Below are 25,768 nucleotides of genomic sequence, written 5' to 3'. Positions count from 1 at the left end.
CCACGGGACAAGATCAGAGATCCCCTCCCGCCGCAGCCCTCACCCACCCGTGCTGGACCACGGACGCTGCAAGTCTGCACCTGAGCAACCCCGCCCCGCCCCCGGAAGGCCGTGCTCCCCTTCCTAGGGGGGGTTAGCTGATGGTAACAGCGACCACGCTCTTTTACACCCAGGGCACAGAGAGCTCACAGAAGACACTGCCTCTCGAAACTGCAGCAGGAGACACTATTAAAAACACAACCGCGAGGAAAGGCTTTAGCTGCAGGTCCAGACCCGCAGGCAAGCCCAGGGCAGCCGGGCTTTGCGGCCAGGCCACTCTCCCGGCTGTCCCTCCCCCTCGAGCCATGGAAAGGGACCACGTCCGTGAGCTAGTGGGCACCAGGTGGTGGCTGGGGACACATGTGTCCCTGTGTCCCGGCCGCGGTGGCGTCTCCGTTGAAGGGCTCGGGCGAGCGGCTCAGTTTCACAGCCGTCAGGGCTCCGGGTAAACACGCTTGACTGATTAATGATAACAGCTCTAAAACCCCACAGACGTTTCCAGCACCCAGAAATGTTTATTTTTTATACTAAATTAAATTCATTTTCTCTCTCATTCCCTCTAAAGGAAACGGTGACAAATTTAAATTCAGAGTGGCCTGCTCTATTGGAGGTGGCCCTGTGCCATGACCTCTAAACAGGCTCTGGTTTGGGTTTGTCTTTCAGCGGGGGCGGGGAGGGGGAGATTGAAGGGCAGGAAAAGAAAAAGTACTGGGTACAGTGCCCTGAGCCAACCGTCTCGTGCAAGAAGGAACTTGTTAAGTATTTTGTATTTATCAAGTTCATGGGAGGTACTTATTTACGACGGAAAAAGAGAAGGAGACAAATCCTTAAGGAGCATCTGCTTTGTGCCAGACACCATGATGCTGGGAAACAGAAGACGTGGTCTCCATGCAGCTCCTCAGAAAACTGAAGCTTGGAGGGGTTCCGATGCCCAAAGCAACACCGGGCAGAACCAGGGCTTCGGCTCAAGTCTCTTGCATTCCAAAGCCCATTTTCCATCTCTGTATGTTTATCCACACAGCCGCCAATGAGGAGAGCAGCAATAGACCCTGATTTCTGCAGTGCCTCTTTTGTTTACGTAAATCATTCTGGCCATTTTTATGCTAATAAATTTGTTACCTCTTGAAAATCAGTATTAGACTACATAGTCTCTGTGGTTCTTTCCATGTTACCCTGGCAATTCCCACCAGCTGCGCACCGGCCAGCAGACAGATGTTCTCAGATGAGCAATCCCTCCAGGGACTAGCTTTCCCTGGACGCTAAGGCTCTACCTCTGGTCTCAGGGACGTACACAGACCCTCCAGGAGCTGAGACCGGACGAGAAATTCAGATTGTTGAGAATATCGTTTTAAAACACTGAGCTGAAATAAAGCCATGGTTTGTCAGTCAGTTCCAAAGGACAATCAGACATTGCTTTTTCCAGTTTTTTTTTTTTTTTTTTTAATTTTAGTCACCGATGAATTTGTAAAGGCGCACGCAGTTACATATAAAATAAGAAGATGTGCGGCTTAGCTGTGACCTTCAAGGAAAGAAGACACTTGACTTGCTGTTCAGGAAAAGTCATCATAAATGTTGGGAGAACCTTGACGATGAGTCTGATGTTTTTTCTACATGCTAAAGACGGGCCTGGATCTCCCTCACTTCATAAAGTGTTACGTAGAAGTGAGGGAGGCCAGCAGCGTGGATTGGGTTGAGCTTCACTGAGGGCCTGTATCAAGAGCCGTACTCGGTTTCAGGGTCGCAGCTCAGCCAGACGCTGCCCTGTGCTGATGCCCAGCGGTGGGTGGGACGCGGGAGTGAGAGCAGAGAAAACAGCCGAGTGCAGGACTCGAGCCAAACTATCAGCGAAATGCTGGGAGAGATCACGTTTCAGAACCTCCTCTCCCATCGAAACAAAAACGAAACAAGCGAACGCTTGCCCCAGTGTAGTAACTACTAACTCTCTGAGTCAAAGATTCGTTCTGGAAGATGCAACACACTTTATGAAGCTCTCCAGGCCTTCCTCCGTGGCCTCCCATCACAGAGGACTCGTGGGGCCAGTGGCCATTTCCTGCTCTCTGAACGCTGAGCTCCTGCTCATTCCTCAAAGCCCAGCGGAAAAGCCGCCTCCTCCAAAAGGACCTTCCGGATCCCCTGAGTACACTCTGTTGCCAGCTCTACTGCTGTCTCAGAAACAGATAACTCTCCAGCCCGCCATGGCGACGGTGTCTGCCTTTTGCCTGCGGGAACACGTGGCCCAGGTAGAGGCCACCTGAAGTTACCAAAGAGAGAAAGCTCTCCTGCGAGACCCTCCTGTCATGGCAGCCCAGCTGATGCTTCTGACATTTGGTCAAAGGACAGCACCCTGTGGTGCAGGGGGCCCCTGCTGCTGCTGGGCTGCAGGACCCGTGCTTTCTCGGGGAGCCCTGTGGGCCCGTCCGCGGAGCCCCGGAGCCGAGCACATGGGTGTCTGCCTTCCACAAGCCCACTTTTTGAGCTTAGTGCAAAAAATCAGGACGGTGATATACAGAAGGGCCCCCCGATCACGGTGAAGCTGGGCAGAAGGTGGGGAACCACGCTGCCTTTGCAGCAACACCACATCGGCTGAGCTGCGCTTTGCTGCCAAAACAAACAACCCTGAACCCTCGGGAGTGACGACAGCAGCGCTTCTCTCTCACTCCGGTGACCCCGTCCTGGCGGCGACTCTGCCCCACCCAGTCTTTCTCCCAGGACCTTGGCTGAAGAAGCAGTCTTCATCCAGAATGATGCGGACATTCTCCAAGAGGGAAAGAAGGTGACAGGTCCCGTGACTGCTTTTCAGGCTTCCTCTGCTGCTGTCCTGCCATGGAAAGAAGCCCGGGGCCGAGATGGACCCCAGGGGGATGGGGAGCCTGTAGGAGGGGCAGGGACTGTCCTAAACAGTAATGTCACCCGCCACAACCTGTGAGAAAGATGTGCTATTGAAGCAATCCAGAAAGAACACTAGACGAGCAGGGTCCTACTGAGTTTGACCGGAAATACAGTCCCTCCAGTTGTCTGGTTCTAGACTTTAACATTTTCATCTATAAAATCAGAGGTTTGGTCCACGTGGTGTCAAGGTCTCTTCCAACTCTGCGTTGAGCCCGAAGTCTTGGCTCATGGTTATCTGTTTTGCTATCTTATCCAAAGGACAAGCGCCAGTATCATTTCTCTATTTCTCACCAAGTGCAGTGCGTGAGAACATTGGCTGAATAAATAAGTTAAACCTAATGAATAGCTTACGCTTTAGTGGGAATTCAATAGATGATTTCCTGGAAGCAGGTTCATGGCCCCCGCCTTGGTGGAGAAGGAAGGGAAGAAGGAGGAGAAACAAAAACGCAGCACAAGAGGGCCTGGGGAGGGCAGGCCCGACAACGCAGCCTGGGGGTTCCCGGCTCCTGGGACGTCCCCTTGAGGGCAGCTCCGTCACCGCGGGACTGGGCCCTGGATCTCCCCATGGCTGAAAATTGCTTCACGTACTAAATCTGAAGGCGTATGTATTTCGAAACTATTGCAAACGGGAAGAGGTTTCTTTCTTTTGTTCCCTGTTCCGTGTTTCATGCAGGGAAAGTAGGGAAAGAGCATACTCCCAAATCATTAGAATTCCACTACAGGAAACGCTGCAGTTTTATGCAAAAATGAAATTCCTGATTTTACTGTGAAAAGGAAACGATAGCCTTTCGAACCTAACAAAATATCTGATTTGCCAAGAAAATGCTCTCAGCTAGAAGGAATCTGCCAGGAAGAAAAATAGTCAGTGCTTGGGTCCCGTTTACTCTGTTTTTTGTAAGGTGATGAATAATCATTTTTTTAAAGCTCTCCTATATTTATGACAAATGCACAGCATTCTTATTTCAATAATTACAAAGCATGATTTGGGTTTCACATTTTATCTTCAGCTGGAGTGAGTGATGGGCACTGTCTTCCGCTCAGCCCTGCCGGTCCCGCCCCGCCGTGCAGCTTGGCCAGGTCACCTGCGAGTCTCACTCCTTGTTCTAACGATTGTAGCCCACAGTAACTCCTCAGTCATTGCACTCCTTGGTTGTAAGCGTAAATCGGATGTGTAGATTCGCTTTTCATCAAGGCTTTGTGTGGTTTGAAATTAAATACAAGTAGACCCACAACACAGATAAAATCCATCAGAATAATAGGGGCTGTTTTGTAAGCTCAACCAACATCACGCAGCTGGAAAACCAACCCTTTTTCCTTTTCCCTTAACTAACTCCATCATGATGAACTGTAAAACTCCACATGCTGTAGTGAAATCTGAGAAGTGAAACAGAAAGCAAGTGAAGGAACAACACAGGAGTCGGTCCGAACGCACAAACCTTGAAGAGTCCTTTGTTTTCCAGCTTTCCTTTTGTGGCTTTCAAGTATTACCTTCAAATCAGTGATTTGAGCATTTCAGAAAAACACATTTAAGGAAAGGCACTTCTACAGCATAACTTTTTTCCTCCCTCAGAAATCTGTACTCAGGAGACACTGGCCCTTGCTTTGGGGAGGGAAGGCGCCCCATCTCCCTACCTCATGACGCACCCGCTGGCTACAAGCCGTGCCACCAAGTGGGAGACAACCCACCCTTACGCCTGACCCTTCTAACTCATGAGCATTTTATACTTTTCACCAACTGTCTGGAGTATTTCTGTTTCCAGCGGCTAAAACTCTGTATGTGGGCGATACTGAGAACGTTCGGGGAGCTTAGGCTTTAAATATATAACGTTAGCAGAACTTTCAAGTGCTACTTCAGCACTAAACCCCCGAATCATGGAGCCTGGCAGCTCCGTGGGCAGGACGCGATGCCCGCCGCCCGCCTCTGGCGTCACATCCCCCCGCTGGTCTGCAGTTTTCCTTGGAGACGGGCCATCTTCACACTGCGCCGGCATCCCCTTCCAGCCCTCCTGCCCCTGCGCTGTGTCCACGACCCTGCCTGGGGCGCCTGGGACGGATCTCTTGCCATTTCCTGCACTCTGCACAAGCACTAATTGAAAATTTGGGTGGCCTTGCTTATTTATTTTCCTGGAATGCAGTGGGTTATATTTTCATGGCATTTTCTCAGCAGTGCAGCATTTCAATTTCAAACTAGGACAATGAGAAGAAAAGCCAGTTCCCATCAGCAAAAGACGACTGTACCCAATTTGGATTTGCAGGATGGCGTTTATAAATTGTGACTAAATGTAAACCAGCAGAAATGCCTGTTTTTTTCAGGAAACTAAAAGGACAAGTTGCCTTTCTCCCTAAAAAGAAAAAAAAAAAACCATGGTGATGGGCTCAGTTACCACAAAAAATGAAAGATAAATAGAAGGTAACATACAAAACTATTTGGTAAAATTCAGCAATTCACTGTCCATGTCTAAATCTTCATAAGATGCACTGGCTCGAATTTTCTGTTGGATTCGTGCATGTAAGAAAGCTTCACAGCGGCACTGGAGTTTTGTACAAATCACATCCTGGTTTGCATGGGCATTTCTCTTTAGCAATATGAAGGCTAACAGTGGAACTTTTAATTTTATCAAGATGTTATCCCATGTTATTCTAATAATCTACCACTGCTGTAAGTTTTGTATTGCTTAATATTTAAAGAGGAATCTATTTCAATGAAGTTGTGTAAAAACATAATTTTGGCAAAAATTGAATTTATACACATGGCTTAGAGAGTTTACACCTTAAAACTGCCTTTCGATTTCATCCTGAATGTGTGCAACTTTCATTTCTGAAATAACAGTATATATAGAGTGAATTTTTAATATCTGATACATTTTGCATGAAATATTTTAAAAGAAAAATTTAGAATGGTTGAAAATATATGCACATGTTAAATAAACTTAGTTACCAAAGACAATTACTTTAATAAAACTCCCTGAAAAAGTGCCAGTTGAGGGGCAAATACATTTCCAGTTTTGTGTCTTAAATGGGGCTGAGTCTAGGTCATTTTCTTAATCTTGAGAGCTACCTTCCCTTGGTTTGTACGCATTTCTGCCAGTGGTGTAATTGACGGGCACGCTAACTGTACATCAATTCACCTCAGAATGGGACATTGATGAGACCTTTTCATGGAGCAAAGTTGCCATGGTTATGATCTGAAAGTAAAATGTTCAAAAACGTCTGAACTAGTTTGGGCAGATGATTTGGGAAATAAAAAAATTGCATCTGTCCATCTTAATCAAACAATTAATAATATTAAGTTGCTATTCTGAGTTACTTTTTAAAAATTGGAAATAGTGCTAAATTGTCAAAGAATCAATGACAACGGCACATATCTTCCCATAAAAATAAGTACATAAAGGTATCTGGCTTCTCAGGTGAACAAACTTATTAAAGCTTCACTATAATTCATAGATAGGATTTCTTTTCCACACACATTTTGTCCTAAAATTAAGGGTGTTAAAGAGGAAAAAAAAATCTGTTGGACTATGCAAATATTGCTGAAGTACTGATTTTGAATATACAGATGTGAGCTGAATAACGTAATTATAGTTTTTCATGCACTACTGATTATGTATTTGAAACTCTATAAGAAATGCTGTGCATATAATAATGGTAACACTTCATGTTTACATAGCTCTTCATAAACTTCAAAAGTATTTTTCAACATATGTAACTGAGGTTCATAATAATTCTTTGAGGCTCGCTTGCTTAAAAAGCACATTACATTTTGTGCTTTAAGAAAAGGTATTAAAGGAAAGTAAGTGTATGTTTATTAAAAACATAGACATAGTAATAGAACCAAGCATGAAAAACAGAAAAATTTTACAGTTTAAATAAAGAAGATACTTGGCCTTGGATGGCCGTGTCAAATGTTTGATCCAGTGCAGCTCTTCTGACCTTCTGAATAGCTTAGAAAACAAGCTAGCAGAACTTCACTAGCTTGGTAAATTCAAATATATTTTATGTAGTGTTTTTCCTTTCATTTCACTGACTTTAATAAAACGATAAAAGGAAATCGCATTATTCACATTCACATCATTTTTTCCAGTAGTGGGCCTCTTCTTATGTCTGTCTTGTTATGTTAAATTACACCTTAGGAAAATAAATGCCATCTGAGATACAGTCCATTAGGAGACTCGCCGTTTGTAGTTGAGTCAGAACAGATATGGGGAAAGATATACTTGTACAAAGTGTCAAAAATAAAAATTACATATCTCCAATATTTCCCAGTATCATTTCCACTTTGCTGGAATTAACAACACATTTTAGTATGGCTGATGACTTCTTCCCTAGATGTGAAATAGCAAAATATTTTTTAAAAGAAATGTACTTCACAGAACAAACAAGAACCAAACCACTTCTCGTGACCAGCCCTTCCCCGCGTCTGGCGGAGCGGCCGCTTCCTTAGGTAGGGATGTAGGATGACGCCAGAGTATATTTTACAACTTGTGCGTAGACATAATTCACAGCCGAATTTAGGAATTGCCCAACAGAAATTAATTCCTAAACTGTCGAAACTACTCCTAATAAAACCGCCAAGTCTGGGCTGGAGGGTTATTTCCATGACAGGGGTGGGCCGTCACCTGCAGGGGAACAGGCTGCCGCGGGGACCGCACGGAACAGAAAACCGAAAGCCTGAGTACGAACACCTTCTCATCTGCGCTTTCTCTGGAAACTTAACGACTTGGACAGCAAATGAGGTACATGGACAGTGTTGGAGAACAGACTCGTTGGATCTATGTATCGGTTTTCTGCATCTGACATCCAACTGTATACAACTGACAACTTACCTGATTTGGATTAGTTTATCCAAAGCACAGGCAAAATAAACCAGGTCCTGATTTCTTTTTCTTGAGAAAATAAGCTGGTTCTTCTGAACACTTTCTTGTAATAGAGGCAAAAAGCGGTGCATAACTAAGAGAACAAGGCACCTAACAGACTTCCAGGCCAAGGATCTGCCAGTGTAGACCGTCCGCTCCCTTCAAGACGGGGAGTGGAGCCCAGACCCTCCCAAACACGATTCTCCAGTTACACGGCCTCAGACAATCTCAAGAGCCATTGAAAGCAAAGCACAGTTTACAACCTTCCTGTGATGAGGAGGCCAGCCACAAAAGAGAAGTGTGTCAATCGGAGAATGTTTTAAACATTAGAATGTTGCTGTCAGCATTCCTTTCACATAGAATTCTGCCGAAGGCCTCAATTTACAGAAAAGATGAAAGAGCTGCGAGGAAAACAAGTATTTGAACTGTGACTGAGGGACAGGATGAGGCAGGTGGGCTGAAGCGGGTTAGGACAAGTGGAGTCTGCACATCCGAAGCCCGCAGCCCCCATGGTGGCCCCCGGTCCTCACACCCGCCGTCCGTGGGACTGCGACCCCCAGGGGCCACCCCTCACCCCTGCAGCCCTTCCCAGCGACTGATACCTCCTACCTCGGTTTAAGTTTTCATTTGTTTCTTAGAGGGTGTGGGTGCGTGTGCATGTGTGCGTGCACGTATGCGTGGGTGTGTGGGGCGGGCAGTGACCCACGGTGCCCACCGCCGGCCTAAGCTCAGTGAGCCCCTGGCCTACCTGCCAGGTGAGTCTTGCCCGAAGACGAGGTGGGGTCCCTGCGCAGGGCATGGCCCTGCCCTTGGGATGGCTGCCTTCACCTGCCACCTCTTGTGGCTTTTACAAGGTGAAAGCCAAAGCATCAGTAAGTCCGTGCAGTCACTTGCTACTCTTCCTTCCAATTCTCTCAGAAGCATTTGTTCTGTTGGGAAGTGGAAATGGAAGGAGGGAAGGGAGGGGGTGGCAGGAGGGAAGGGGCCCTGGTCTGTGCCCTCGCGTCCCCGTCCCCTCCTACTCAGTTCTCCCCCCGGCACCCTGACTTGTCAGCTGAGGGTCCTCGCCTGCCTGCGGCTGCCTCTTCTGGTTTCCTAACAATTTTTCTCTTCACTATGAAAGTGTGATTTTCAGGAATAAAAAGCCACAGGATATAATCAACCCCCGTGAATCTAAGATGAATTATTTATGCAAAACGGATAAGAAGTTGACACCTGCTGCTACCGTCTCTGGCAGGTCCAAGTGCCTGCTTCAGTCTTCTGGAACATTCCAGTGGCCACCACCTCCTGTCCCCCAGGGCGCGGTGCCCCCTGGACTGGCCGTGAGGCTCTCCATATGATTATGTTCACAATGGCCTGAAAAGAACTCCAAAACTGGATGGAGATGTTTACACCTCAGACTCCCACAGATTTTGTACATGAAAGAAGGTTTTTGTCTCTAAGTGTTTCTCAGCAATTGCAGACTACTATTAATTGTAAATATTGTTAGCAATATTAATTTTATTGTAATTATTACAGATATGCTGAAAAGATAAGTCAGCCTTAATTCATATATCAGAGTTGCTAAAATTTTTAATTTTTAATTTTTTCATCTTTAAATAAGTTGCTTGCTTAGTCTTCTTAGAAGTGCAGTTCATTAAATGTTTCTACAATGAGAACTATTCTAATTCCCTCTTTAAAAAATGTAAGGTCTCCCAAGTTTGTAAAAGTTAATTTGCTGCTGCTGTTTATATGCTAAGACAACATGAAATCTCACTGGATAAAGGAGAAAGCTTTGATTCCATAAAAGAGCTACCTGCATCCTCTAATTATATTTTATAAGCAAGATCAGTATTCTAAGTTAGTTATTTAGGTTCATTAAATGTCATGAAATATATAACATTTATGGTAATTTTAAAATGTTTAACATGCAGTTATTAGATTCCTAATCAGGATGGGCATATAGTTTCAGAGTACATTTGATTTGTTATTGTCCTTTTACAAAAAAAAAAAAGTGGTAATAATGTATATATAATAATGTGTATTTAATCATATTCTTGTATGAAGTTTACAAATGGCCTATATTTCTATATCTCCAATAGAGATCACAATAATGTGAATGTGTGTGCATATAATATGAATTATAACATATATACTTCTTCCTACACGAATAAGTTCACATTAAAAAATTCAAAGATTAATAGTGTACAGGTCACTCACTTTTAAAGCAGTGTTTATCTGGGCTAGCATTGTAACAAGATTAGTTGTGTCAATAGCCTTGTGCCTGGGATTATTTCCACCCCTAACTCTGCTTACATAATTGTGTTAACTCAAACCTAACCAATACCCCGGTCCTTTACATGGTTCTGCTCAAAATTTGCTGATTTAAATATGTTAGAGTATGCTTGAAAAACAAGCAGGAAAGACAGATTCTTCAGAATTTTAGCTCTTATTTTCTTATTTGTTAAAATCTTCCCCCAAGAGATTCTCTCAGACAATGAATTTGCTTCAGCCCTAATTGTAAATATTTATGAAACAAGACCTGCATGCAAAAAATAAAAAGACAAAATAGGATTTTTCATTTATCATCATCACCTTCCACCATCCAAAATATGTTGTTCTTATTTTACTTTTGGAAAATAAATATTGCGAACAAATAATTAGAATGTCTTTAATGGCAGATAAGCTTAATTTATAGAAACAAACAGAGGACGTGTAGGGAAAAAGAGCAATGCCCAGACTGTGAGGCACTGTGTCTATACTTGTTGATTTGAAAAGCAAGCTCGGATTGCTGCAAAATGCGTGTACAGAGGACCTCTCTGAATTAGTGGCTAGATGATTCGTTTTGTGCAGAAAACAAACCTTTTTTTGAAAGTGCTTGTTAGAATTCAACTGCCTCTAGCACCAGTTAAACAGATATCTTAGACATTAAAAAATTACTACCAGCTCTATTGAGGTAGAATTGAATACAAAAATTGTACACATTTAATGTATACAATTTGGTGAGTTTGGAAATTAGACATCTTGAAAGGAAAGAATTACGGTGTGTAAACCAAGAAAGGAAAGGAATGTGAAAATTCTGTAAGTATAGGAAATCAACTAAAAATGCAAAAAGCTTGCCTCTCTGTTTGATGTGGGAAGCTGCCTGGTCTTGTTCAGGAAGAACATTCTCAATTCTTTGAGAATTAATTTAACTCTTATTTCTCTTAAAGCATGCCAAAACCCATGGGGTCGGAGGCGGCCAGGGCTGTACAGCAATGCATTGCATCTCCTTTTTTTGGATGATGTCCTACTTTACACTACAGTTGCTGGTCTGAAATTATATTTACTAGAAAAATTGCTGCCAAATTTAGAGTCAGTAGTTAGCAGCATGTTTATGCATAAACTATTAAACTGGATGGTGTTTAATTTTTTTCCTGGCGATTAACCCATGTTGTGTCTTGTCACACCATGGCTGGTCGCTCTTCCGTTAGACAGTGGAAGAGACCTGGCACTTCAGAGCAAGCCAGCACTGTAACCAAGGAAAATACGGGCTGTAAATTCTGGTTCAAAACTGATTTTCAGAAAGAATGAAAACCTCCTTCTAAATGTGTTCTGACAAATACAAGCTTACAAAGAGAAGGCCAATTAACAGCAGTGACAATGACATTTAAACACATCCAAAACACACATGACGTGAAAGGGCTAACAGCAGTCACTGAAGTTTTCTTTCACAATTTGAAATCAGCAAGCAGAGCATATAAATTTCTAGGATAAAATTATAATGACCGCATTAGAGAGATAGTCTCCACTAGTTCTCAAGCAAAACTTTGTTAGGGAGCCTCGCAAGTCTACAGTTTGAAAGGCTGTTGTTTACTGGAAAGAAAGCATATGCACAGGCGAAAATCTGTCATTCATATCTGTGCGTTCGAGTGCCTCTGTTAGCGGGATGGATATGCAGCATGATACGTATATGTAAAGCATAATAATGCAAATCAACACAGCCTCACACGTCTGGGCTCTGAAAAAATGTGGCCAAGCTTGGAAGGAATTACTTTATGGAAAAGTAGGAATTCAGTAAAAACACAACGTTGAAAATCAACCCACATGTTTACATTGTATTGTTTCCCTCTTCATTGCTTTACTTCACAGCTAACCTCCTACGGTTTGACTTTCCACTCCAGCTCCACTCCAGTGCCACCGCCAGGGACAAAGAAGCAAAGATACTAGTTCACGGGGGCTGGGGGCTGTGGAGGTGTGGACGTGATTCAGGACAGGGGGCCAAAGTTACAGAAACAGAAAAGGATCAACAATCTGCTTCAAGTTCAGAGAAGGCAACCAAGAAGTTCTGTTTTAAAATGGATTGCATTATAGGTGACAAATTCAAAGAACAAAAAGATCCCTTTTATTGAATACCAAGAAAAATTAGTGTGACCTGCTCCCACTGGCATACAGTTGTTCTGAAAAACCCCACTAACAGCCCCACCTGTCTTGCCCTATGCACAGAGGAAGGCCCAAATTCACTGCAGAACAGTCGCTTGCTGGAAAGCAGGGCCGTGAGTTCAGAGCTTACAGGGGCTTTACGGTGGCTCCTACCCACCACCTTATTTCAAAAATGAGATCACCGGAACTCTCAAGGGGTCAAAGAATGCACCTGATCAAGGTCCATAAAAGGCTGGCCCAGAATGTGGGTTTCTGGACTCTCAGTGTAATCTATCTATCTATCTACCTACCTACCTACCCATCCATCCATCCATCCATCCATCCATCCATCTATCCGTCTATCAATCTATCTATATCTACCTACCTACCTATCTATCCATCCATCCATCCATCTATCCTTCTATCAATCTATCTATATCTACCTACCTACCTATCCATCCATCCATCCATCTATCCTTCTATCAATCTATCTATATCTACCTACCTATCCATCCATCCATCCATCCATCCATCCTTCTATCAATCTATCTATATCTATCTACCTACCTACCTATCCATCCATCCATCCATGCATCCATTCGTCTATCAATCTATTTATCTATCACCTATCTATCTATCTATGTATATTTAAACCAACAGCAGTATAGTCAACTCTTGATTTTTCAGGGACCATGGATATTTGTTTATTTTTAGTATGTCACTGCTCAAACTCCACCAGGAGCACAAAAGTACGTTCTTACTCAAATCAATTGGCTATACTTTGTTATCACTTCTTTCTTTCTTCAAATTCAGGTACTTATTCAATTCAGGTACTTATTCAAGACCTGCATAGGTTTAAAAAAAAAAAAAACCACATACAGGAAAGTAAACAAATCATAAATGAAAAACTGGATGAACTGTCACAAAGTGAACACAGCTGTATTATCACACAGGTTAAAAAGTAAATTCAATTATTGCCAGCACCCCAAAGTCTTCTTTTTGTCCTGTCCCAGTCTCATCTCCACCCCTAGATTACTGTTTGCCCATATAATTGAAATCATACAGTATTTATTCTTTTGTGTCTGTCTTCTTTTGTGCAGTATTATCTGTGAGTAGATTTTCATTGCTCTGCTGTACTTCATGACATAAATATGCCACTATTTATGTGTTTATTTTCGCTGTGGACAGGCATTTCACACACACCGATGTGAATGTCCTCTTACACATCTTTTGCGCCAATATAGACCCAGTTCTCTTTGGTAGATGGCTGGGGACAGAACTGTATGTTATCACTTTTGTTGTAAGGGTCCAGTCAGAAAGGAAAAAGGTTCAGACTGTTGTCTAAAGTGTGGGCTGTATATTATCTTTGGCTTTTAATTTTTTGTGTACTCCTCATCCCTCTGTACCACGGAAAGTGTATAGGGAGCTCTGCCTTGCTGGGGGATGGCCCAGGATACTGGGCGGTGGGAGAATACCAGCAGCTGCTTGCAGAGGAGCTCACAGTGGGCAGGGGGGCAGGACCAACCTCCGGGATGCACGGGCCTGAGAGCCGGGACACGGGTGTGGAGAGCAGGTCCTGCACACTGACGCTTGCTGTTGCTGATGTTGCTGTCGACAACATATTCACTACCCCAAGCGGGGTACAGCTTAGTTCACAATGCAGGTGAAAGCTACTGAAAACAGAGGGTGAGAAAACTGCCTTCAGGGAGTTTAAAATCTTTTATCAGCTTGGTGGGAAACCAAGGAGTTAGCCGAGCAATTAAAGGACTCATAAATATCGTGTCACATTAGAATAAAAAAGAATGAGAGCTGAGGCCAGGCAGATTACATGTATGCAAGGCATTCCTAAAACTCCTGGGAAGCGGGAAGCCTTCATAAAGAAGTGTCCAGAGGACCGAAATGGTACGCGACAGCCCAGAGGCTGGCAACGTGTCTCCCTGCCTAAGTGGAACCGAAACTGGCGACGTGTGCCTTTACAGCAGAGCACAAAGAGCCCCAGTCTGTTAGGGCAAGTGTCACATAGTGGAATACACTGGGAACGTGGTACCATTTTCTGTGGCTACTGATAAATGCAAAGCATACAGGACCTTAAAGTGGAAGGTCGGAAAAGACAAAACACACACACTCAAAAACCTAAGACAAACGAAAAAGCTCCCAACCCCCTACTGCTGCCTAGCACTTTAAAACAAATTAAAATGCTACCTTTCATTCAGTGATAAGTCCTTCATTTAGAACATAAAGAGGTCTAAATTCCTAGTCACAGAACCTGAGCAGCAGCAGGGCCTAGCAGGGCAGGGAGGCCCCTGCCGTCGCTAGGACGAGCCTCACTCCAACCCTGTCCCCTCTCTCCAGGTGCCACACCTCTCGTGTCTCTCTGGCAGCCAGCGACTGTCCTCCGTCTCTGTCCTCTTCCAGACCACCTACAGACAGCCGGGAGAGACCCCGGAATAAACACAGCTGCGTCTTTGTGCTGGTGGCAGCAACGGGGTAACGCTGTTGAAACACGGTATCCTTGTGCAGACCCAGCTTTATTTACAGGGTGCTTAACAAAATATGCAAATAGAAGGTAAGCAGAAAAACACAAGGACTCTGCTTTGCTGTAGAATTGGAGACATTTATTCTGAGGCCTTTGCAGATACAGCGCTTTGAAGCTGACAAGAAACACAGATGCTGAAGTCCACACAAGGCATCTGCTAGGAGTACAGGGTAGCCAGATTCCTTAACCAACAGGCCCAATCTGAGAACTGCTAAAACAGCCTCATAACTGTTACAACCTTAGAGGATTTCAAATTGTCCTTGTGAGCTTAAACCATAAAAGACTCCAGCAAAGAATGACAAAGCTGGGTGGTATTCGATGAAACCTCTCAGCAATTCATACATTGTCAAGATTTACACGGTAAATTGGGCTCGTTTTTGCCTCTAAGTGACCGTAAGACACATTCTGAAATAGACTGCTGGAAACAGCCATCTCCCCCAACTCTTCCACTATCACAATGTATTGTTATGATTGTTACTTTTCGTTTTCCATTCAACACTTACGTAGGTTGTGGTTAGTGCTATTACTGAGTGGCTGGCCTGATGTATTGAATACCTGCTGTATAAGGCCCTGTGATATCTACAACGCAGACAGGAATTTGCCATCAAGGGGCTTTGTTAAGCTGTGCGTTAACACATCAAACAATTGTCATTCTTTGGTAAAAAGGATCACTGGATATGGCAAAATATAGTTGTTTTGAGGATTAGAATCTGTACTAACTATGGTCCATTACAAACTGATATGCCATGTAGCATGAAACACTTCAGGTGTTCACTTAATGTAAAAAAAAATCTACAGAATGGGGAGCTGTGCCATCATAGTGCTTGCTAAGACTGAAACCAAAGGAATTCCATGTTTCAAAGTTATTTTTTCCTCTCTAGGACAAACGAAATCTGATGCAGAATTGAAAACACAAGCTATACGGTGATATCTAATTGCCTCAGCAGCTACTACAGCAATTTTGGGTTTAATGATTTAATTTCCGGCCAGCTTCTGCACGTATTGCACTAACATTTGCCAGCTGGCTTCAGAATGTGGACCAGAAGTTTAAGAAAAAAGAAACACTACCAGTAATTTTTATATTGGCAAAAGACTCTGTTTCTTCTTCTAGTGTTTCTGTCTCAGGAATACAGTATTATTTGTCATGTTTTTGATCCAGGAAAGACCTGTGAGTCCTCAAGAGTCATTCATACCAGCTTAATGGCAGGATCGCCTGACTTGGGAAATGATGCATCACCGAGAGCAAAGGAGAGACGAGAAACAGGTTCAGTTTCACTGTGAGGCGGGGTACCACTGCCGACCTGTGCTTCAGGCCGCTGACTCGTGCTTCCTGTGTTTAAAGTGAATGATCCCGGGAAAGCTGAGTTACTGCACACGGGAGCACTCCTTCCGAAGTAATGGGAAGAAAAACAAAGTCACGCCAAGTCCCACAACTAAGAGTGTTTGTCCAAAATATCACCTTCTTTTTCTCAGGATGTATTTCTCTAATATAGGTGTGCAATTCAACACGTAAAGGTATTCAAATTGTAATAAGTATAGGCTGCTTATTTTTCTGTGATAATGACTGTCTTGGCTGGACTCCCCCAGAAGCTGACCCTGTGATATGGTTTCCAGGCTAGAATTTAACTTGGGAGGTGATACCAGGAAACACCAGGAGGGGATGGGGGAAGCCAGGTGGGAAAGGCGAGGAAGCAAGAAGAGGTGTGGGTGAAGGTGGTCCTGAGCGCACTGGGACCCAGCCTCGAGGGCAGCTCTGGACACGCTGGATACCATGCCTCCCAGCCGCCCCGGGAGCCAGGCAACCAGAGTTCCACGCCAACTCCTCGCCTGTCTTTGGCTGAAGCCTGCTTCCGGGCCAGGAAACTCTCCCGTGCTTCCGGCCTACCATGTGTCCAGGAAGAAAGCCCCAAGGCACAGCGGCAGGTGTCAGAAAGCAGAGGGGCAGCAGACGGGGTATGGGTGGGCTCTGGTGGGCACTGCTACACCCTGCTGTATTCACTTGGTCTTGTCACTGGTGCCTCACGCTGAGTTACACCCACACCAGGAGCACTGACGGGTTGAGCTGTGGGCTCCTGCTGCAGTTAGTCCTGGGGCCATAGAGGTTCTCAGTATCTTCCTCCTTTAGCACTCGTTCTGGATGTCCCTCACTCTCCACCAGCACTTCTGCTGGCCTAGGGTGCCTGCTTGATGGTGTTGCTCGCTTCGTCCCTGTGGGGTCTGAGCCCCTGGCTGCCATGCCCCTGTCAGGCCAGGGGTGCTGCGTTATCCATGTGCTGCTATCACCAGGCACGGAAAAGATGCCCAGTGAGTGCCCTGAGTCCGGAAGTAATTCTCCCTGCCCCTATTTCCTACTGATCATAAGGGTCATTTTTTTTTTTTTTTTTTTGGTCGCCTGTATGAGGAGCCCAGGAGAGGAGAAGTCTTTAGATTGAGTGGAACCTTGTGTCCCCTGGCAGAGCATCCTTCCCTGCCGCAGGAGGCAGGGCTCTACTGGGGACGCAGCACCGTACGCTGGTATGAGGTTCACAATACACCTTGCATCCCATAGCACAGCATTCCACCCCCGCAAAACGTTATCCCCGGCCAGAGCCACAGCTGTGCCCTTGAGGCCGTTCTAATGTTCCACCAGGGTGGCACCTTCTGGGTGTGTGAAGTAGGGCAGACCCAGTGCATCTTGCGGTACTGGCCTCTCTGTCATACCTCTTTCACTCTTAAACGGGTCCCTGTCCCAGGTGATATCACGGGAAGCCCCCTGATGATAAATCAGACACAGTGAACAACTGCACAGTGATGACTGCCAGAGCCCTGCAGGCAGGGGAGACTAACCCGAACCCGGATCTGCATCTGGGTCTGAGGAAATCCGCTTGCCACCCAGTGGCTGCCTGGCCTCCGGGAGGGAAGGCCCCGTCCCCCGGCTGCACCTCGGCCTCCGCGTCCTGAGGGGCGGACGCAGCACGCAGCTCCATCGCCGCCACCACGGCTACACACTCCCAGGCCCCGGAGCAAACAAGCCGGCCCGTCGGCTGGAGTAACCCGCACAGGCGAGCGGAGAGGCGTGCCGGGGAAGCAGAGGCGCATCCAGCCCTCAGCCCTGGAACACACAACGCGCGGCTGCTTCCGCACTAAACCGAGCGGCCGGAAGAGCGCGTTCCCTTCCGGTCCCGCCGCGCTCGCGGCGGCGCGTCACTTCCGGCCGGCCCGCGGCGGCCGCTCCCTGTCAGGCAGCCGGTTCCCCCTGGGCGGGCCCGGACGGGCTGCCTTTCAATGTCGGAGGCCGGCGCCCGGCAGCGCCCGCTCGCCGAACCCGAGCACTGTCCACGCTCAGGGCTCCCAGCCACGAGCACCATGGCGTCCCGGCCTGCGCGTCGCCTGCCGCCCAGACGCGGAGGCTCAGCCTGAGGCTCCTGAGGAACCGGGGTCGCGGCCGGGTCCTCCGCTCCCATCCGTCTCCCAACTCCCGCCCCCACCCCGCCCCTGGGGCTCGGCCGTCGGGCGCTCGACGCTCGACTGCGCGGCGGATCGACGCCCTCGGCGCTCCGGCAGCGGAAGTGAGGGCGTTGGCGGCGGGGCGGCCGCGGCCAGGGAGCCCTTGGTCGAGCGCGGGGCCCTGTCCGTGCGGGCCTGCAGGTAGGTGTGGGGCGGGTGAGGCCTTGGCTGAGGCCGGCCGGGGCCGCGGGCTGAAGGGCCGGCGACCGCCGTCAGCCCCGCGCCGCCCTGCAGCCGCAACCGTGCGGAGGGGCCCCTGCGCGGGTCCCGGAGCCCCGCCCCCGCCCCGCCGTCCGGGGCCCCTGCGGGGGACTCGGAGCCCCGCCCCGGCTCCCGGCGTGCGCCTTCGGAGCGCCGAGCCTCGGGGGCGGGTGGCCGTTGGCCTCAGCTGCTCCCTGGCGCGCCTGCTTACCTGTCCCTGCGTAGGGCTGGGGGGTTCACTGGCGGGGAGCGAAGTCCAGAGGCCGGTGTTGCTTGTTTTCCTCGGTCGCGTCACTGGAGAGCTGCGCCGAGCGTTTAGTGGGCGCCCGTCGCCGTGTCTCCGGGTCGATTGCGTTATCCCCCCTTGACGGACGGGGAGACGGAGCTCAGCGCGGCGGCGCGCCTAGCCGTCGGTCTGAGCGCGGGCTGCCGTGGCGGCCGCGCCCGGACGCCGGGGCGTGCTCAGGCGGGCGGGAAACGGCGCGCAGGCGCTTCTCTCGGAGGGGAAATAGGCGACCGCTCCTACTAGCGAGTCTGGGAAACTTGTGCTTTTCTTTTTTTTTTTTTTTTTAAATAAATCTGAGTAAACTTGCAAGGAGAGCTTTAACAGTGTTTTAGAACGCTTAAGTAAGTCACCTGGATGGGCTGTATTGAAAAGCGCGTTCTCGCTGAGGTGTGCGCGCCGCCCCTCGAATGCCTGACGATGCTCTGCTCACATCCTGGGCAGGCTGGGTGTGACCACAGGAACTGACAGCCGGAAGCCTCCCAGGGAGCCCCTGTGTCCCGCGTGGTGGATCCACAGCGGGGGATGGAAAGAGGGCGATGCGCGCTTGGTACTTCGACGCTCTCTTCTGTCTGGTGCAGTAGAAGTCTAGTAGTTTTACACAGAGGGCCCCCCAGCGCAACTTGGAACAGCTCTTGGAAGTTTCAGAAAATGATTTTTCCTTCTTGTCAGGCATTTAATTTCCCGAGCTGAATATCGTGTTGAAAGTTACCTCTCTAAAAGACGGTTTATCAGCATGCTAAGTCGAATTTTCATTCATCCCACAAATACTGGAGAGCCCGTGCTGTATGACTCTAATGGGAAGGGGGACTAGTACTTAAAATTTCTGCACAGGCAGCGTTTTAATAAAGGACTTCGGACAGCTTCCAGTGCTGGGCCCGGCAGCCTGAGGCCATGTAGGAAATGCTGGTTGTGCAGTTAGCCTCTCCATGACTGTTCACCCGTTCTCCAGCTTACTCCTGTCATCTCGCCAGCGTTCCTCGTTCAGCGCCCGCCACAGAGTAGAGCTCACATGTTTTCCGAGTGCGTGGGTTTCAGGCCCGTGTTGGGTAAAGAGGATTGTAAATCGACTGGGGTGGGAAGTAAAGTACATCGCTCTGCTGAGCAGTATGCTAGGGCCTTGATTGCTCTCAGACCCTGGGGAAGGTGTTCCTGGATCCCCGGGAGTGCCTGGTGAGACCGCATGGTGGAAGTGTTAGCTTCGGTCGCATGATTCTGTGCATGTTTATGTCGATTGGAAAGAATTGTTGATACAAACACAAGCTTACCGTAATTGTAGAGAAATGATGCATCTCTGTGGACGCACCTGTAGGCATCCTTAGACCTCAGTTTGAAAATTAGGGAGTCGAAGCACCATTTACGGGTTCGTGTGCTACCACCACCTGCTTTGTAGCATGGGCTGAGCTACGTAGCGGCCTTTTTGGGCTTCAGTTTCCTTGTACCTGAGAATACATAAAACTAGATGATCCCAGAGTTCTTCCTGCTTTGAAATTTTCCAATTCAGTGAATCCTATAACCACTTAGCGCTTGTCCTGTCCTGTGGTATCTTAGGGGTTGTAGCTATTGTTGGTATTTACACGTCTGTCAGAAGACTAAGCTCTTGCCAGACAGGGATTAGCCTTAGTCATTTTTGTATCCCAATTTTAGCATATGCCTAACACATGTTAGAAATAAAATTAGTCTGTATTCAGAAAGGGGATATTTTTGCCCTCTCCATTAAATAGCCAAGAACTAAGCTGCAGTATTCAGTGTAAGTACAGCAGGAATTCAGAGGGGGGAAGGATCTTTTGGGGTTGGAGCAGTTGGGAAGGCTTCATGGAGATCAGACCTTGATGGGGGAGGATGTGGCCCTTCCGAGAGAAGGCACGTGAACCTCTGGGTGGCTTATGAGAAACAGAGGACCATAGGCTGGGAAGTGAGTACATTTTGGATTATGGAGTTCCTTGAACTTCAGGCAGAGGAGTTTGGAACTGACTTATGAGGCTTTTTTTTCCTGGAAAATTGTATTAGCTTTGCTCAAAAGCTTCATTAACATCCTTTAATACTGTTGGTAGCAGTTAAGACTGGGGTGGACTATACAGTTTGCTTAATTTTCCGTTTTGGTTGGAGTAATTCCTTCTACTTACTATTTCCCGCTTACAGTTAGTCTTGGTGCCAGTATGGAAAGACCAGTGGACACTGGGACTTAGGAAACCTGGATCTTAGTTAGAATGTAAGCTCCGCAAGGCGGATCCTCGGCACGACCTGGGGTGCTGTCTGGCACGAGTTCGCTTTCAGAAGTCCTTGTGCAGCGCTGACTGAGCTCTGCCTCTGCTACTTGCTAGCTGTGCCACTTTTGGCAGGGTTGGCCTTTAGTTTCATCTGTAAGCTTTGGTGCATTTTTTTATGGCCATATCTGCTTGTAAGTGAGGGGTGTATGATTTTAACTTTTGTTGTATTATAATTTTACTGAAAGGCAAAACAAGATAAAAAGCAAGGAATATTTGGCTTTAGTTTAATTTTAATGAAAGCCCCATGTGATTGACATATTTGGGTAAGTCAGGGTGTCAGGAATCAGAATTCGTGCCAGATGGTTCAAATAAGGAGATTTAAATAAAGGAACTACTTGCAGAGGTGTGGGCAGAGTGAGGGAACAAACGGGATAGTGAGGCCCAAAGGGCAACTAAACAGCTGGGGGGGACAAAGGAGAAAGCAGAGCTGCCCCAGCTGGAGCCTCCGCGGAGGGTTGGCTGCTGCCAGAGGTGTGGTGCTGGGGGCTGGGGGAGCAGGACTGAGGTGCCCCAACCTGAGGCTGGCTCACCTCTGAAATCCGGAGCTCAGACCACGCGCTTTTTGCTGGCAGTCTCTTGTCTTTCCAGCCCTCGCTCAGTTACCTCCGTCTGCTCCTCCCCCGGTTTTCCGTCACCCTCCTACCAGGGTGCTCAGTTGTGTCCTCCCTCGCCTCTCTGTGGCGTCTGGCCGGCAGAGTCTCAGCCCTGGACCGTCTCAGCTCTTTGCCTCTTTTAAGTGCTTGAACTGAGGTTCTGAGACCAGAAGGGGAAAATCACAGCGTCTAGATTTGTGCCCCTGTAAATCTGTGCTCACAACTCGCAAGTGGCCACCAAAGAGTTTTTTAGAGTTTTCTTTGTTAGCCACTTGCTGCTTCTCTGCAGAATCTATTTTAAGCATTTTCTACTCTTTTCAAACCTCTCATCTTTTCACATAATCAGTCTATACTAAGCAGATAATCTTGCCACCTGAGAACTATAAGAGCTCTCAGAGGAGAATCCTGGGCTCTTTCTTCCAGAACCTTTCCTGCTCCCGGTTACATTGAAAGTGGTTGCCTTTACCCCAGGACGGGTCCCTGTACTCCTCCCCTCCTGCCTTGGGGTGCACTTCGCTCAGTGTTCATCTCCTGCTAAAGGCTCCTTCCAGCCAGCCTCTAGACACGCTTAGACAGACAGCAGCAAAGCGAAATAGAAAAACAACAGTAAAAAGGTAGCATCCTCCTTTGATTTCACATTCACCTGTTAAAGTTTCTCTCTCTCCTTCCCTTCCCAGCCAGATTTCTTAAATAGTTGTTTATATGCCGCATCGGTCACCCCACTGCTGTCTGGTTAGGTGCCCACCACTCTGCTGAAGGCCAAGGTCACCTGGGAGCCCCTTGTCACTAGGTCTTGTTCCTGTCATTTCCCCAGTGTAGTGCCAGAGACCCAACAAATGCTTAATAGATACTTGTTTTGACTGAACAACCTGAGGGTACTCCCTCATTTCAGATCCCGGTTTACCTGCATCTTTTTGTTTTTCTCTTTCTTTTTTATTGAAGAGTTTTTTGATGTGGACCATTTTTAATGTCTTTATTGAGTTTGTTACAGTGTTGCTCCTGTTTTTACATTTTGTTTTGGCGCGAGGCGTGTGGGATCTTAGCTCCCCCACCAGGGATAGAACCCGCACCCCCTGCACTGGAAGGCGAAGTCTTAACCACTGGACCGCCAGGGAAGTCCCCTCTTTGTTTTTCTTAGGGATGGGAATCTGACACTGTCATCTTGTGAGTTGCTGGGTAACTAGTTTCTGTATATATCTCAAATCTTCTGGGTCCACTAAACAAAAATAGAAATCTGTTTTATTTGATAAGGACCTTTTCAGTATTGTCCAGGTGACCTGTCTTTCCAGGGGGACCTGGATATTTTTTTCCCTAAAAAATTACGTTTCCTAAAATATCAAGAAGTTATGTTTTGTCCACCCCATGTGGATCTAGTAAAGAGGAAGTGGTAAGGGACATGGGGACACCTGGCAATAGATTTGACGAACGAATAATGCCATGCTTTGACATGAAGCACTCTCCTTCTTCCTTCCAGTAAGTAGTGCATCTTCTTTGAGGTTTTTGTTCTTATGTTTCTTTTTTTGAAGGGTGGTGGTAGAGGGGATGGATTTGCACTGTTCTGTTTCATTTTTGATATGTCATCAGTGTCCAGTGGCATGAGTTAGAGGACCAGTCACCTTTGGACCCACAGCTTTTAGCTTTGAAATGTAGTGAAGGTAATTGTCCCCTAGGAGGAGACTTAGCCTGCTGAGGCAGAGATTTTATAGTTTCTGGGAAATAGAGGAGAGTTTTAATAAACTCTTCTAATTAAGATGGAATCCAGTGCTTGTTTTAAGGGAATAGCTGGGTAATCCGGTATTTATGTGACAGATGAGGTGTGTGGGAGCTCTGGAGAGTGGAACTGTCAGGCTTTCCCTGTGGACTGTCTGGCTTCCAGCATTCCCTGCTAGTCGCCTTGTGTACCTTCTCTCCCTTTAATCCCGTACCTCCAAACATTGGAGCAGGAGTGAAGGGTTTTTTCCCATTTAAAAAAAAAAAAAAATTAAGTCCTGTTTATCAGTTATATTTTTTAAATCACTGGATTTTTTTCCCCAAATGAGTTGAAACTTATACGTTCATTAAAAAACCCAGTATACCTCAGTTATACTTTCTTTATGGGAGTAATAAAGGAAAGAGGTATAAAGAGAGAGCTGGGAAAGCATCTCTTGTCTGTCCAGCTCTTCTGCTGACATCTCTTCTGAGACCTCAGGAGCCTTCTTAGTACACTTGGTACCCCACGGATTCTTTCAGATTTGTGCATGACTCTGTTTTCATTAACCATGATTTTGAGATGGAGCAGGAGGAGGGAGGTGATTAACTTAGGACACTGGACAGGAGTTCACGACCTTATGTCTAAGACTTGTCCCACCCTGTGCACGAGATGGTAAAGGGTGTGGCAGTGTGATAGAACTTGACCTTGCTCAGGAAAAGTAGAGTTTACAGAGGACAGAAGGAGGTAAATCACCGTTCTCTGAGACTTTTCCCCAGGTCTCTGGGATATCCCTCTGGGGCCAGCTGCCCCTGCTGTGCCTTGCCCTGGGGGGCAGGTCTATCCTAGGATAGGTTGAAGTGGCTCCAGGAAGATGTGGTGAATTCTGCAGTTTGGGTCTGTTGGTGGGTGGCCCAAGAGTCTAGTTGAGTATGATTTTATTTTTCAGACTCATTAGGCAGCTCTGCAACCAGATTTTTCTGCGGGTCCTTTGGATCCAGGGCGGCTCTGGGCAGGATAGGTCTACCTAGTGCTTCTCAAACACTCCTGTGCACAGAATGGCGTAGATGTGTATTAGTGGGTTGGGCTGGGCTGCTGAGAGTCTGCCTTCCTGATCTGCTCCCTGGTGATGCTCATTTGAGTAGCATGGGGGTGGAGGCGGTGGGGGGGGGGGGTTGGGAGTTTATTATTACTATTATTTGGTGGTTTGGGGGGGAAACTCACTTTTCTATGGCCTGACCTCAGAAAATAGTGCTTCAGCATCAGGAGGCTTTCCTTGGCCTATTTGCTGAAGGTTCTCCAAGTCTTCAGTGAGTCAGAACTTCTGTTTTTCCAACTCCTGGCCTAATCCCTTTAGCTGAGCTGGGCCTTTGGGTACCTGACAGTGAAAGAACACCTGATCACTCGTTTTGTTCAGAGTTCTTGTCTGCTATTCAAATCAAAATTCTTCCTTACTAAATAGTAAAAAATTTTGGTTTAATCCTCTTAAAGCTACTTTTGTGGTTACGTTTTCTGTTTCTTCCACCCTAATGCTGCTACTTGTTATTTTTTTTCTATGTACATTTAGCCTGAAGTTATGTAAAACAATAATTTACTGTGTTTTTTTGTATCAATAAGTCTTTTGGAAAATTAAAGATTGTGCCACAGTGAAATATGGGAAAATTACAAAATTAAAATTTTCTGAGCTCTGTTGCAGAAACACTTCATATTCATGCTGTGCGCTTCATTAAAGGAAAAGAGGCAGGCGGGTTAAAACCAACATAATATAAATCTAAAAGAAAATGCATTTATTTAAGTATATATTATAGATTATAAGAAAATACGTTTGTCTTTATTGTAATGAAATGCTTTTATAATGGTAATTTTCTCTTTTGACCTGTGATGGATAGGAGGTTAATTGATGTTAAATGGATGCTTTGTTAATCCTTCATCAGCTACTAAATTGGTTGGGGGAGTACAGGTCAAGGCCACACAAGGCCGGGACTGGCTTGTTTTCTCAGGGAAACCACACTTCGCTGTCTTGCCTCTCTCCCTTTCTGGCTCTCCATCCCCTCCTCCCCTTCCCCCCTCCGCCCCCCCCACTCTCTCTCCTCTCCCCTCCCCTTCCCTCCCCCCTTCCCCCTCCCCTCCCGGCCCCGAGTGACAGCTGTTGGACGTTGCGTGCGAGTTGAGCCGGCGCTGTGTGGTCCGAGTGTGTGGTCTCCCTCAGCCGAGAGGCTGCTAACAGGGAGGATGGGAGAGAGCACGACTGTTTACTTTACTTTCTTTCGGATGCCGGGATTGTGCCCAGAGTCTCTCCTAAGCACGAGCAGCTTCGATCCCTCCCAGCTGGGCTGCAGCCTCCGCCTGCGCTGTCTCCCTGTTTGATCCCCGAGGCTCATGGCACTGCTGAGTGCTGGGGTGATTTTGCTTTCGCTGTGCCAAGATATGTGGCCTTGGAGAAGTTTCTTTTGAGATAGAGCTAGGGAAGTAAAGCAGAAATTTCAAGATAAGTGACAAAGTTGATGCATTTTTAGAAATTGGGAAAGCTATTATACAAAATTTGGGTCAA

The 25,768-nt window shown here is 46.8% G+C and overlaps 1 protein-coding gene and 1 long non-coding RNA gene across 9 annotated transcripts in view; one reads left to right on the top strand and one right to left on the bottom strand.

The window, feature by feature from the left end:
- Positions 1-25,768, bottom strand: part of LOC309638636 — a 106,226-nt gene that overhangs the window by 67,740 nt on the left and 12,718 nt on the right. For all 3 annotated transcript variants that reach the window (XR_014251223.1, XR_014251224.1, XR_014251225.1), the window contains exon 2: positions 18,596-25,678. This is a non-coding gene — a long non-coding RNA (uncharacterized lncRNA). The remainder of the gene's footprint in view (positions 1-18,595; positions 25,679-25,768) is intronic.
- The window catches only part of EXOC2 (exocyst complex component 2), a 155,590-nt gene continuing 147,742 nt past the window's right edge, over positions 17,921-25,768 (top strand). For 3 of the 6 annotated variants that reach the window (XM_082414836.1, XM_082414835.1, XM_082414834.1), the window contains exon 1: positions 17,922-18,324. The gene's annotated coding sequence lies outside the window, so the exon portion shown is untranslated. Of the gene's footprint in view, positions 18,325-25,768 lie in introns of all 6 variants that reach the window. The other 3 variants (XM_082414831.1, XM_082414832.1, XM_082414833.1) reach the window with 2 other exon arrangements.

This window comes from Balaenoptera physalus, assembly GCF_965194825.1.
Source record: "Balaenoptera physalus genome assembly, chromosome: 11".
Lineage (NCBI taxonomy): Eukaryota > Metazoa > Chordata > Mammalia > Artiodactyla > Balaenopteridae > Balaenoptera > Balaenoptera physalus.
The sequence above is the reverse complement of the archived record's forward strand: the minus strand, read 5'-3'. Positions and strand labels throughout refer to the sequence as shown.